The following is a 12,794-nucleotide window of genomic DNA, read 5'->3' as shown; positions in this document are numbered from 1 at the left end:
TCATTCCTTCGTCTTTGGAACAAGCTACCAATTCATGTGAAACAGAGCACCTCTATGACACAGGCTACCAATTCATGTGAAACAGAGGACCTCTATGACACTCTTCAACAGGAACCTGGATGAGTGGATGGGCCACCTTGAATTCCTACTGAGGATAGTGCCCACAACCCTCCTGGACATGGGCAGTTATCACTAAATGCAATCTTGGATATTGACTGGCATTTCTATGGTATTACATTGAGATGAACTGGCTAAGCTTAAAATTATCTCCTGGTCAACAGCCTAGTAATCTCCTATAATTCTATGATCCTACCACCAGACATATCTGATGAGGGAAAACAGCAATGGGTAAGAGTGATTTCCCACCAATGGATGCTAGCATGTATACTGCTAGTGTACAGACCTAAACAATGCTGCCAACCACTTTTGTGCAATGTTAAGTGGAGAGCAACAGTGCCAGAGGAAAGAAGTTTATGAACTAAGACGGGTAATATGACGATTGGCATTAGTTTTTGGTTTGGATGCTGCTGTACCTGTTACTTGATTTAACTTTGCAGACATGTATTAGGGGTATAATATATATGAACTGACGCATGTTTGGTACGGCTTCACACACTGATAAAAATAGTTTGTACAATATGGAATTCAAACCTAACATTCTTCCACATAGGTGATTAGTCATCCTTGTCACAGAAAAAAGTGCCTGACAAGGTCCTGCTTTATACGTTCATATGTGTATGAGTATCATTGAGGTCTGAAGGTCATCCCAGGCCAGAAAAGAAAATTATAATTAGAGAAACAATTTTCAGTATACTCTGTGACACACACAATTCATATGAGCTCCACTGCTATACTTATTGTTATTTAAAATTATGTTTTTTTTTATATTTGTTTTTATTTTTTTTAATTGACTGGACAAACATTAATAAAATTGTGAATGTGTGAGATTTGAACCCAGGTTCACCTATATTGCAGCCTGCCAGTTACACCTGCTGCCACAGAAACAGTTTAGAAAGAGCTGTATATTTTCATATTCATTATTAGGTATGTGGAATATCTGCCATACAATGCCACTTATTGTTTTTGCACGGTGACAAACAATAGATGATACAATGTATCCATTTTGAAATTGTCTACTGTCTGGTTCATGTCTGTAGGCATGGTAGACCTACAGGTGTTGGGAGACATTTGCTAACTGCCGTACAATGCTGCTTAGCAGGTTTGCGCAATGAAAAGCAATAGATGCAACAATGTATCCTTTTTGGATGTGAGAATGTCTGCAGCATGTCTGCAGGTGTTCTGTCTGCTTCTTTTGTGAACCAGTAGTCCAAGTTTGTGCAAAGTTATACCACCCACAGAAGTGACAAAGCTCACCTTATTTTATCTTTGTGACCTGTGTTTATTAGGTTTCATGTGGGACTAGAACCATGATCAGCAGATAGTATAAACTTTGTGAATCTCTGTGTTTAGCAGATGTGATACACACACATGTGATTCACAGGTGTAGTTTATGTATTATCATAGAAGTACATTACATGACATTAATTGTATTTATCCATTTCATGTATTTGTGCTAAGCCACACACCATGCACATAGTGGAATTATTAAAAACTATTAAATAAACATTGCAAAATAAATTTTAGTACACATGATAGATTTTTACACAAGTCTAGAGATTTGAACTGTCACACCAGTGAACCTATAAAACACAGTAATGGTGCCTTATCCCTATTTGCCACAGAAACAGCTTTGTAGCAGGAATAAAAATCATTGCACATACAAGTCCCAAATAATCCACAGTATTAACAAGATATAAGGCACTTGTGCACTTTTGAGTTGTTTATACATGTATTAATGTCAGATATAATGCAATGAGTGACCACACAACCATTTATGACTACTGTTTGCAGCAATGCAGTTCTGTCTTATCTTTGTATGGTGTTCATTCTTCTCTTATCTGAGCAGTAATCTAACAAATGCAGTCTATAAGGCATTTTGTATCATTGTTCTTAAAATGTACGAGAATATTAACCAGCAATAATATGCAGTTTCCTACAAATGCAGGGGAGTTTGGGTATTACTGAACAAAAACTGGGAAATGCGTGCTGCTCACGTCCTTGTACAATCTATGTCAAGCAAAGTTCTTCATTAGCACTCTTCAAGAAAAATCTTGATGAGTGGATGGGAAATAGGAAATACACCCCCAGGATCACTTCTGTCTCTCTGCTGGACAGTGGCACAGGAAAATAACTTTCTTGGGTGGCGTAAGCTATGGAGCCTTGCTGGCTAGGCTTACGTAGGCCCTTGGGCCAATAGTCTAGTACCTACTTATGAACCTATGAACCTTGATACAATTACTTCTATATTTTGTAAGTGTAACCTAGGTGACACACCCACTGGAAGTAAGGGAGTCTGAATTGCTGCTGTGTTTTTCTTCTCCCTACCAGTAAACATTCACAGTTGCAATTCATTAGCAAAAAACACTGAGGTAGTGCCTGCACTATGTTTACGTCTGCAACACAGAGCCAAGAATCTGGGACTGAGCAATTCTAACGAGTCCACTCCTTGTTCACATTTTTACCATGCTCACAGGCCTGAATCTACACTACAAAAAAAGAACCATGTAGCTAGGGAACTTGAAGGTGCGGAGAGCTGTGTATGTGGATAACACAGAAGAAGATTGCTATTATTTTATATTTATCGCTACTGATCTCGATAAGGTATTATTGAATTTTTGAATGTTATGCTGTAACTTTATATATATATATATATATATATATATATATATATATATATCTGTCACAGAGACTTCCCATACTCTGGAACAAACTACCTATCTATATCAAACAAAGCTCCTCATTAGCCCTCTTCAAGAAAAATCTTGATGATTGGATGGGAAATAGGAAATTCACTCCGGGGGATCACCTCTGTGGCTCTGCTCAACAGGGGCACAGGAAAATAATTTTCTTGGGTGAAGAAAGCCAGGGTACCTTTTTGGCTAGGCTTGTATCGGCCCTAGGGCTGTACCTACCCATGAACCTATATATATATATATATATATATATATATATATATATATATATATATACACACACACACACACACACACACACACACACAGATATAGATATATATACCATAGCAAATGCTACTTGTATCTGTATGCACTTCCTAGACGTTTACTGATAGCATAGGAATTCTTCTCAGGGCATTTTACTTTCTCGGATACATGGCCTTATTAACTTTTATCACTAGTGTTACTGGTACAACTGTTTCTTTTCACACTCTTCTATGCAATTTCATTGAAATATAAATGTTCTATACTGTCACTGAGACAGGACTGTTAGCCTTCTAGGATGGCTCCTAGACACATCTAGGGGAGTGATGGGCACAGGTAGAGGTAACTAGCAATTGCATAACAATGACTGTTCAGTGGTAAATGTGTACACATTTTGGAGAGAGTTTGAAAGCACTCATTAACAATTGACTGATGTGTTATTTCTTAATGTGGTACAAAATGGTCATTCAGCTGTTGTTTTGGGAGTGGGGGTGCCAAGTTTCATTTCTGTGCTGCCAACAATCAAAAAATAATTTTACAGAGGTTTACTTTGTTATTGTTAGTCCTTGTTTTGGATCAAACCTTGGTTTGTGTGTGACTGTGATATGTTTTAACCACATAACCCTTTTTTAAATTTGAATAACTGAAGTTTTTTTGTTTCTTCAATGGGTAATATTGAAAAACTAGTAATACATGTTATATCTAAGCAGAACTTTTATTTATGTGATTTTATGTGTGGTATCTTTCTTTAGTGTTTTATGTCACCTAGGACTATGGCACCCAAGCATCCCAGTCCCTGCATACCCCCTTCAGTGACAGAGAACAATGTGATTGTACAAGCCTTTCATCAACATGGTGCCATTCTGTTTGAGAAAAGACACGGGGATATGTCTGGAAAAATGCAAATTTGAAACGATTTGAAACTAGTGAAAGGTGTCAATCCTATTGGGGGTACAGCAGATCATATGATCAGGTGTGTCTTGGGGCCACTGACATGATTTCATCAGCCTGGGGGAGAGCAGCTGCAGTGGCCTGTAGATAACTGGCTACTGGGGGGGCATGCTGTAGAACCACCATTGACAACAAATTAAGAGTTCCTGTCCACTGTCATGGATCCAGAAACCTCAGTGGAAAGTGTACAATAGCATGTGATTAATGTTGGTGCTGCTGTTTTAGGAAGGACAAGTATGTCCCTGTAGGAGCTTCCAGGTAGTATTACATATGCCAATTTTTAAAGTTTTTCTTGTATAGTAAAATATTAAAAGCAATAGTTAAGTTGGTTTAATATTTTTTTTGGGGGGGGCACCTATTTATGCATTGATATAGTTAACGACACATTCTGGTTCATTGTGCATTTCACTTGGGCTGGACATGTCATCCGAGTTTCATTTAAATGTATTATTAATGAACATATAAAGAAAAAAATTACCATGCTCCTTAACAAGTGTGGTGTGATCTGTACATGGTAAGCCAAACATTTTTTATTTCAGTACTGGTAAGCATTTCACAGGAATGTCTGTGTATTGCTGTACCATCTGTGATAAGTGCACCATTGTTGGTTAGCATATATTAAATTGTAGTAATGTAGCTATTAGATTATTTCCTGTGTTGGCTGTTTATTATCGCAGGTGATCCTGACAGTGGAAGTGTAGGACTCTTACCACCTGTTGTCACAGTACTGGCAGACTGAAGATGATGGCAGCCAAACACAGGCAGAGTCGAGGGTTGCAGAGGTTGAATGTGACACTGAGTTTTACATTCAGCAATCCCCTGTAATTCCTTTGGACACATCCATTAGGCCTATGCAAACCCATTATCAGATATTGGACAGGTGGAGGGTGAAGCACTTGATCAGGATAGTGTGGTTACTGTGGCTTCAATGCCTGTTGACTCTGGCCGTAGCCAAAGTGTTGGTGAGGTACCATGCAGCAGGGTTTTTAGGGGTGCTCAGAGGAGGCCTGCTGTTCATCTTTGACCTGATCCTGGTGTGTATTTCCAGGACACCCAACGTATATTTAGGGCTGTCATGGAGGCACAGGCACATTCCAATAGGGTCTCCAAGGAAATACTTAGGGTTGTAGATTGGGCACAGGCTGACATGCATGACTGCCTCCACCAAGTGACACACTGGAACGGGTGGTGTCTGTGATGGAATGTCTCCTGGGAGGGGGACAGCATCCACATGGGCGCAGGTTATACACATTATCTGAGGTTTTCTGACATGGCAATACTTGACGATGTTCATGTAGTGGCAATACTTCCACTGCTCCATCAGTGGTTAAGGGTCCAAACCCAGATGTGACAGGGTATTGGGTTGTGGTCCTGGGTGTACTTGTGAGGAGATCTCATCCAGCAGGCATCCGTCTCATTCAGGTAGCAGCAATAAATCTGACCGTGGGTATGGACAAGCCAGTGTAGCTTCTGGCAGAGCCAGTTCCCACAGTTGGGGATGATGATGATCTGTCACCTTTACCATGCATGTCTGACATCTGTCCAACATAATGGGACATAGAGCTAGCACAGAGCTTGGCTGTGTTCTTGCAGACACTCACACATCAATTTCTCCTGGACCGCCTGTAGAGAGACACATGCATAATAGTTACATGGGCCAGTAGTGAGGCATGCATCTCATTCCGTCTCACTGGCCATTTGATTCTTTATCCAAATATCTGCCTGCTTCTACTTACTCACATGCACTCACTACCTTTTGTGTCACCTTAGGCCTCCTGCCCCCCCCCCCCTCCCCACACAACACCCTGTGCAAATGATAATTGTGCCATATCCTTGTTTTCTAACATTTGGATTCAGGGATGCACAAGTCTTTTGTCTGATGCTCAGGGTACATAGCTGACCTACTGCTTAGTATATCTGTGTTCGTGGTACCGTTTTGCAAACTTTATAGCTTTCTTACAGGTTTTTTGTAATGTGTACATCCCTCCCACCCTCTAAGACTAACAAAGTTGGACCATGCCATAAATAAAAGTACATCAGAGGCCCAACAATGGGGAGAGTTTTTAAAAATTGTGGGCTTGCAAACTTAAACTGTTGATAGAATAACAGGTTTTGCATTACTATTTTTATGTTATTTTCCTGAGGGATATGAAATCTGAGTCATTATTTTCTAAATTCACTCTTTAATGATTTGCCAGGACAAAGGTATGAGGCCAAACTGTGGATATTCAGTGAAAATCTGTACAGTTTTGAAGTATGAATGTGTGAATATTTGATGTTTGAGCCCTATTAGTTGATAGTAGACGTATTCACATAAGTCACAGCCATCACATCTTGATGCAATTGCTGTAAAAAATCATGCACCTTATACTTACTTACATTACCAAGTAACATATGCAAGGATATGTCATTTGTTTGTAGTCTTTGACATTTATTTTTGTATTCCAGGTTCAACACTTACCTTGGAAATCTGGCAGTTGCAAGAGTTTTAGTTCAGGGCTGACTCTGCAGGATGCTAGCAGTACACAGCAATTATATGGGTAAGTAAAGGTTGTGAGCCTTGCCTGCCATCAATGTTACTGTATACATGTGTGAAGGATAAAGGTTTTAGTCCCTTAGGGTGCATGTGTGTGCTATCCATTGTCTCTTGGCCAGTGCGAGGGCATATTGTGCAAGCCTATGTCTGCCTACACGCACAGCAGTTGCTGGCTCCACCTCTGATTCCTCATCAGTGTGTGGCTGTGGTGAACTTGCCAGTGGGGGAGGGATGTGTGGCCCTTCCCCTTGCTGATCCTGCCAAAGCTGTTTTCTCAAGATGATGTTTTGAAACATGGCACAGATGGTAAAGATTTCAGCACGTGTATGTGGATTGTACTACAGAGCTCCCCCAGATGTATCTAGGCACTGGAACCATGACTTCAGCAGCCCACAAACATGATCTATGATATTTCTTGTTTGAGTGTGTGCCTCATTATAGTGTTCTGCAGTTGGTGTGTGTGCATTTCTGATGGGTGTCATCAGCCACTATTCCAGTGCATAACCTTTATCCCCCAGTAAATTACTCCATGGGATATCTCCCCAATAAACATCTCATACATTTGACAGTTGTACCAGATATGTGAGCAATGGTAACTGCCTGGGTTGTCTGCATGCACATTCAGGATGATTCCCTTAGCATTACACATAATGTAGCAGTTAATGGAGTGGTAGCCCTATCTATTTACATACACCATTCCCCATTCCCCAGGTGGTACTTTGATTTCAATATGTGTGCAGTCTATGACATCCAAGACTTCAGGGTAGTGTGCTACAGGTTAGAACTCCTTTCTAGTTCTGGCTCTATTCTGAGGTATACAGGAAAAATATATGTAGTCACTGGCATGTTATAGCATAGTATTCAGGAATTGATCTAGGATCCTGGATGCTGATGCCTGTGACACCCCCAGCATATCCCCTGTTGATCTCCAAAAGGTTCCTGTAGTTAAAATTCTAAATGCTACACATACCTTTGTCTCCACTAGTATTGTTTTCCCTCAATTTGCCCTTGCTGTCAGTTGAAAATGACAGATTTTTCAGAGTTCATCTAGTGCGTCTTTAGTGTGTCTTTATCTACCCTGTGGCACTCTACCAATTCTAGCTCATGTAGATCATAAGTTAAACAGGGTCAGAACACCCTTCTCCTTCTTGGCAGTGGTCTATTAGCAGCAGCAGAAGCATAGACTTGGGTCTGCTGCACACGCATGTGTAAGAGCAACAGAAGCACCTAACATTCTTTCTGTGTAGCCTAGTTTCTGTGGCTGTATTCCAATAGGTTTTAGAATTTGCATGAAAAACCAGCACTGAGTCTACACAGTTGCATTATAGCTTGTTGAATAGCTCCTCCAATCTTGGTTTGGTTTATTAGCATATAATTCAGCTTTTCATGCTGTAATTAGCATGCCATGATGTTTACTGCGTTTCTGCAACTCTACACATCATACAGAGCCACTTATTGAATACAAAACAGTGTTCTATCTTCCCACGATGCACACACAGTTTTAGTGGACCATGTATGCTTTAGTTAATCTAAACCTTTGTCTAAAAGAAACAGATTTTACTGAAAGATCGGACAGACACAATAAGGATTTTTAATTAGTGCAAGAAAAGGGCTTGTTTGCTGACAACTGTCTCTTAATGAGTGCATACATGGATGAAGTTCTTTAGAGTACAATGAAACTAAACTGTAGTTGTGAGAATGGGAGCACATAAGGGACAAGGACCCTATGACCAAATTAGAGAGAAAATTCTCTAGGCTTCATACTCATATACAATTCAAACTGCAGGAGCAGGAAATCTTAGAATATGAAAATATAGGGTAAAAATCATTATCAAAAGCTGTGTCCAAACTGACATAATTAAATGTTTAAGAAAGTGTAGTTCAAACTATGATCTTTCTGTTAACATTATATTGCATCAGAAATCTACCAGTCCTACATGAGCACAGAAACATGCAGAGATTCAGCACATAACTGAACTTATCTCTGTGGTAAAAAGCAATACACATAATTAGTCATGTAACTTACATGACAATTTAGTGTGGGGAATAGGATTTCTATACGTTATGGTGTTTAATATGAAGCAATATGTCAGGGTTAAAGGAAATCCTAAAAGTGAGTGACCTGTTATCTTCCTGAAGATTTGGCCATAAAAGCAGAATCACACTTGCAGGATATAAAAAAAAGTTATGTAAAGGAGAAAGTTTCAAATGGGAGATTGTTAGCCTCATTGCATGCTCATATTTGCGGCAGAAACCAGAGCCATAATAATAAAGGACAAAATAATTTGGCAGTATGAAGGAATTGACAAATATAATAAAATATTGGCAGACAACTTCGAAATCTATGTTTACCTTAAAATTAAACATTCCAAGGCGTGCAAATAGAATTTAGACTCCTCATAAAATGATGGTCTATATACACATAATTAGCATCTATACACTTTAATTTTCAAAATAAATGAAAAGCAAGACATGACCCCAAGGCAAATAAGTTAAGAAAGGTCTAACATCATATATCATGAATTTATGGGAAAAAGGGATTAGTAAAAGTTGCACACATACAAACCTGATGGATTGAGACCTATACTATGTATGATAAGGGTCAGCGGAATTTAGTCTGGACTATAATAAAATTATTAAAAGATGGTCCGTTCTATGGTATCAACTGCAAACTTAATACCAAAAGTCAAAGAGGCTATTGAAAGAGATAGAAAAATAGTAATCTCCAACAGACTGCATTATATACATACAGAATACTACCTCAGGTCTCCCCCGAAAAGACCCCTAAGGCTTAGTGGGACTAACAGAGTCAACAAAGCATAAATAAATATGATCTCAAAATAACCCAAGGTTAGGCATAGGTAGTCTCAGGCTACGGAGATCTGGGACAAACATTTTCAAGAAAACTAAAATTAAAATGGAAAGAATACGTATGTCTCAAAAATTGCAACTGGGGATAGGCTTTCTCCTAAATGGATTGTCCTGGTGCTCTGCAATAATACACAATGACACCAAGTGACATCTGATGACTTTAACTTCAAAGGTAACTTTATTACATTATTTCAAATATTAATTGTAACTCAAATGACCTTGTTACCACAATATATAAAATCCTTATAAATCAGGGCAGCGTACCCCACTCACCCTGCCTGAATAAGCAGCATCCATACCTCTGCTCACTTATTCATATCAAGCCACATATTACCACTCACTCATCTCCAAAATGCATTGCAACACCAAATACAAAGAGGGGGAACAGAAGGGGACAAATCTGTCCCTCTTCTCTGCCCAATACCCCCTCCATAACCATACCAAACAAAATAACCAAAAGAAAAAAGGAGAGGGAGGGTGGGTTGTAAGTTCATGCTAAAATGTGATTCCTCCTCTTAATTACCTCCTATAAAACCTTAAGTCCCACCCAACATCTACTTCACTTCCTCTAGCATCACCTTAACAAATTAACCCTTCCCTTACCAAAACTACTCAAACCTATCCCGATTCCTTACTTTTAACTCCCTTTTCCCAAAGAAAATCCCACTTCCCCCCATTTAACTCTCTCTCTAACCCTTACCGAAGATGTCCCTGGACAAATTGGTTTGTTCCTAATCCTCATTTAATGAGCATTTTGAAAGCTACTGTTGCTAGATAAGAGTAAGCAAAGTCATTATCTATATATTAAAGATTAGAGGTTAAGAAGAATCTTACAATCACAGAAAGAAAGAATGATAAAACATGTATGCCCAGTCTAAAACTCAGTGTTTTCCTTCATAAATTTATATTTGCAGATTTTTGAACTAAAACAAACATGCACAAAATGAATCATCTAAATCCAACAGGAGTTTAACTGTTTTATTATAATTGTTATATTGAATTCTTTATTATAGTTTATTAAATGTATATATATATATATATATATATATATATATATATATACACACACACACACACACACACACACACACACACACACAGTATATATCTTTAATAAAAAGTAAAAAACAAAAAAAAATGCCATGTATAATTTTTTGTGACAAAGTGATAACTAACAAGTTGCTGGTTGGCCAAGCATCCACGTGTCCCACACTTGCCAACAGTAATGTTAAGTTGCAAGTATCATTAGTTACAAGGTTGGTACATCACGTAAGAGAATGGTTGTTTAATGCATCATCATAGCTAGGTTATCTGGCACTCTGTGCAGTTAACCAAAACCATAGTTGAGGATAAAAAAACTTCCTCTTGGACAGAGATGATAGATGCTGATCATGGAAATAAGGGTAAAAAACTTGGCTAGGCTTGTAAGGGCCATAGGGGCATTAGTCTAGTAACTTCCTATGATCTTATGAAAACCAAAGAAAAATAAACAAACCTTCTGTAACTGCAGGAAACTGTGAGCTACAGAAATAGCAAGCAGCTTGCAACTTGGCACTTTACAAATGCAATATCAGCATTTATTTCTGGGTGCTAATACTGCAGCCCCACACCATCTGCACCTGTTAGTCGCAACCCTTAAAAACCTTGCACCAAACGTAGACAATACTTTGTCCTGCCTTGACTCCTCCTCCTCCTGCTCAAGGCAATGCATAAATTAAGTCCCATCATATTAGGTGTGTTAGCTAGCCACAGTTAATACACTAAAGGGATTCGATTTCCTTCAGTGATAAGGATGCAAATCATGTACTCTGATGATCAGTGCCACAAGGTCTTGTTTATATTCTGACTTAATAGAAGCAAGCAACCAAACAGATAACAACAATGCTTGGCTCACACAGTACATACATAACTGAAAACTAAAAATGTTAACAGTTTGCTATTTCTAAAGACTCAATAAACAACTTATAAACAAATTAATTACTGAAGATTCTCTGTTTCTTGGCTTGTGACTGACACATTTCAATAATGTAGCATTTGCTCTTCTACTGATGAATTTCTGCATGCACTACCCCGATACTTCTGGGGCAATGTAAAGCATAGTTCCACAGCAGAAAAAAAATTACCTTTGGGCTCCATCTATAAAGAAATGGAGGTAACTGCAAATCTTACAACAGATGTTTAGGCACTGAAGGTTTTTTGAGAAAATATTTTACTGTGTCACCAATGGTCCTTACTTTTTGACCAAAGGATTGTGTGCTCAACTTTTAACATTAATTAAAGCTGAGATATAATCTGAGAAATTATAAATTACAAAACAAATATTTTAAGATTTTGCAACAATCATAAAAGATGTAAGAGCCAGGAACAGCTCCATGCAATATCAAAAACATGCACTGGCACAGTTATAATGTATTCTTGGTATGGGGCAGGCATTTGATCATTACACATTTCTAAACAGATCATCAATAAATGGTTACACAACTATGATTAAGTTTGTCCGTCTGTGAAGCACTAAATGGTAAATGAATGTTATGTTTTTTTTCAGATAGCCAGTATTGACTGTTAATAAAACTATTCTAGCATTAGTCAGTTTGAACATTAACATTTCACATTTACAGTATTTATATTGTCATGCTGAATCCACATTTGTTTCAAACATGTATTTCTTCTGTTGAAGACAAATAGACAGTAGTAGGTATTCTGCTAAATTAACACCTGAAAATACTTAATTTCTTGACTCAAATAAGAACTGTAATAGTGAGTGATAACAGCCCTTCAGAATACGTAAATTCATTACTTGACCTCTATTACAGATGCTTTTCCAACAGGATAGGCCACAATTGTCATCAGCCTATTATACATCTTTTGAAGACTTCAGCAGAATACACCTGCATTTGGTTCCAATAAAAGTTCATCATGAAATAAAGATCTTTGACAGGAAGCATATCTTTGGTTGCACTGAAGCCACCACTTTAGGTTAATTGTTTGTTACTTTGTAAGAAGTGGATATCACAGCACCATGTTTTGAATGTTTTGGGCTCCAAAAAAAAAAAAAAAAAAAAAAAAAAAAAACCTTCTGCTGTTCTCTAATTTAGAGGTCATGTCCACTGTCCTTATCCCTGCATTGGAACATATACAGTCATGGCCACTGTTACTGATCCCTGCATGGGAACATGTACGGTCATGTCCATTGTTCTTATCCCTGCATGGGAACATATACAGTCATGTCCACTTTCCTTATCCCCACATGGGAACATATATGGTCATGTCCACTGTCCTTATCCCCACATGGGAACATATACAGTCATGTCCACTGTCCTTATCCCTGCATGGGAACATATACAAATTATTTCAACCTCTGTTGGGAGTTCATCCCC

The 12,794-nt window shown here is 38.4% G+C and overlaps 1 protein-coding gene across 1 annotated transcript in view; it reads right to left on the bottom strand.

Moving 5' to 3' along the window:
* Nucleotides 1-12,794, bottom strand: part of LOC122790443 (platelet endothelial cell adhesion molecule-like) — a 611,804-nt gene that overhangs the window by 296,874 nt on the left and 302,136 nt on the right. The gene's annotated exons all lie outside the window — the stretch shown is intronic.

This window comes from Protopterus annectens, chromosome 16.part0, assembly GCF_019279795.1.
Source record: "Protopterus annectens isolate FY-2018-M chromosome 16.part0, PAN1.0, whole genome shotgun sequence".
Classification (NCBI taxonomy): Eukaryota; Metazoa; Chordata; order Ceratodontiformes; family Protopteridae; genus Protopterus; species Protopterus annectens.
The sequence above is the reverse complement of the archived record's forward strand: the minus strand, read 5'-3'. Positions and strand labels throughout refer to the sequence as shown.